General features: G+C 57.0%; 1 long non-coding RNA gene across 1 annotated transcript; it reads left to right on the forward strand.

Annotated features, from left to right (window-relative positions):
• The first annotated feature begins 338 nt into the window (after positions 1-338).
• LOC117088797 lies at positions 339-1,618 on the forward strand. Its single transcript, XR_004439332.1, has 2 exons — positions 339-466; positions 627-1,618. It is a non-coding gene; the product is annotated as an uncharacterized LOC117088797 (long non-coding RNA).
• The last annotated feature ends 941 nt before the right edge of the window (positions 1,619-2,559 follow it).

Raw genomic sequence — 2,559 nt, forward strand, 5'->3', positions numbered from 1 at the left:
GCCTGTAATCCCAGCTACCCCAGAAGCTGTGGTAGGAGAATCGCTTGAACGTGGGAGGTGGAGGTTGCAGTGAGCTGAGATCGCGCCACCGCACTCCAGCCTGGGCGACAGAGCGAGACCTTGACTGGGGGAGCGGTCGGGGGAGGCATTTGGAACCGTCGCCAAGCTGGGGATGGACCTAGGACAGTGGTGGGAGCCTCTGCAGGTGGAATCGTGATGTGCCCAGCTGGGGTAAATAGGGTTTGCTATATGTAGCCCTAAGCAGGGGACGTAGACTATTATTTTTTAACATCGCTGAACTCAGAATCGAACCCAGATTTGCCAGGCAGCGCGGGACAGAGGCCTCTCCGGGCTCTGTCTTCCCTGTTCATAGACTGCGAGACGGAATGAGAGCGTCCCCAGGTGGTGAACTCAGGGACGTGTGTGTGTAGGGGGAGGGGGGTGTGTAGCTGTCAATCTGGGCTCCGTGTGTGTGTGTGTGTGTGTGTGTACGTGTATGTGTATGTGTATATGTAGCCGACAATCTCCTGGGCTCCATCTGCCCTGTTTAAATAGACTGAGAGACGGAATGAGAGCTTCAAAGGTGCTGTGGGAGGTGCTCTGGGCATCCCCAGGTGTGAAGTCAGGTGTGTGTGTGTGTGTGTGTGTGTGTGTGTTGTGTGTGTTTGTGTATAGCTGTCAATCTCCTGGGCTCTGTCTTCCCTGTTAATAGACTGAGAGACGGAATGAGAGCGTCTCCAGGTGGACACCTCAGGGACGTGTGTGTGTGTGTGTGTGTGTTGTGTGTGTGTGTGTGTGTAGCTGACAATCTCCTGGGTGCCATCTGCCCTGTTAATAGACTGAGAGACAGTATGAGAGCTTTGAAGGTGCTGTAGGAGGAACGCTGGGCATCCCCAGGTGGAGAGCTCAGGGACGTGCGTGCATGTGTGTGTGTGTGGCCGTCAATCTCCTGAGCTCTGTCTTCCCTGTTAATAGACTGAGAGATAGAATGAGAGCGTCCCCAGGTGGACAGCTCAGGGATGTGTGTGTGTGTGTGTGTAGCCGTCAATCTCCTGGGCTCCGTCTGCCCTGTTAATAGACTGAGAGATGGAATGAGAGCTTCGAAGGTGCTGTGGGAGGAGCTCTGGGCGTCCCCAGGGGGTGAGCTCAGGGACGTGTGTGTAGCCATCAGTATCCTTTAGTACCTGGTCTCTGTGCCCTCCAAGCCATCCAAGGGCTTCAGGAGGCTGAGCAGAAGGAGTGTCCGTAAGCGAGTCCACGGACCACCTCGCAGGCCCAGACCCCGGCCAGGGTCCTTGGAAGGGTGAGCCCTGCAGTTGGCGGGATGATGGCTCTGGGGGGTCGAGCTCTGGGACGAGAGGGGACATGCAGGTCCGGGGATGAGGCTGCGTTGCTGACAGAGCTGGCTCGGGACCTGGGCGCCACCTGGCGTCGACTCAGGCTGCTCACGCCTGAGCTGTGCCTCTTCCTGGTCTGAATTTGGGGACAAAAAGCTGTAGGTGGCCGGGCGGTGGCTCAGGCCTGTCCTCCCAGCACCATCGGGGGCCAACACAGGAGGACTGACTGAGCCGAGGAGTTCCAGACCAGCCTGGCCAACAGTGAGACCCTCTTCTCTGTAAGAATACTTTTTCTTTTCTTTTTTTTTTTTTTGAGACAGAGTCTCACTGTGTCACCCAGGCTGGAGTGCAGTGGCACGATCTCAGCTCACTGCAACCTCCACCTCCGGGTTCAAGCGATTCTCCTGCCTCAGCCTCCCAAATAGCTGGGATTACAGGCGCCGCCACCACGCCCGGCTAATCTTTTTTATTTTTAGTAGAGACGGGGTTTCACCATGTTGCCCAGGCTGGTCTCCATCTCCTGACCTTGTGATCCACCCGCCTCGGCCTCCCAAAGTGCTGGGATGACAGGCGTGAGCCACCGTGCCTGGCCCTGAGAAAATTTTAAAAATTAGCTGGACTGGGTGGTGGGACGCCTAGTCCTCCCGGCTACTAGGGAGGCTGAGGCCGGAGGATCATCTGAGCCTGGGAGGCTAACACTGCTGTGAGCTGTGACTGTACCGGTGCACTGCAGCCGGGGCAACAGAGTGAGACCCTGTCTCTAAAAACCTCACAGGAGCAGATGTTTCCAGGGTGTGTGGTCTGTGTTGGGGGCTTCTCGCTGGACGTAGATCTCCTCTCTCCCCTCCCGTCTTCCCTCCCCTCCTCTCCTTTCTCCCCTCCTCTCCTTTCTCCCCTCCTCCTCCTTTCTCTCTCCCCTCCTCTCCTTTCTCTCTCCCCTCCTCTCCTTTCTCTCTCCCCTCCTCTCCTTTCTCTCTCCCCTCCTCTCCTTTCTCTCTCCCCTCCTCTCCTTTCTCTCCCCTCCTCTCCTTTCTCTCTCCCCTCCTCTCCTTTCTCTCTCCCCTCCTCTCCTTTCTCTCTCCCCTCCTCTCCTTTCTCTCTCCCCTCCTCTCCTTTCTCTCTCCCCTCCTCTCCTTTCTCTCTCCCCTCCTCTCCTTTCTCTCCTCCCCTCCTCTCCTTTCTCTCTCCCCTCCTCTCCTTTCTCTCTCCCCTCCTCTCCTTT

The sequence above is a fragment of the Trachypithecus francoisi genome, unplaced genomic scaffold (genome assembly GCF_009764315.1).
Source record: "Trachypithecus francoisi isolate TF-2019V2 unplaced genomic scaffold, Tfra_2.0 Contig00783, whole genome shotgun sequence".
Classification (NCBI taxonomy): domain Eukaryota; kingdom Metazoa; phylum Chordata; class Mammalia; order Primates; family Cercopithecidae; genus Trachypithecus; species Trachypithecus francoisi.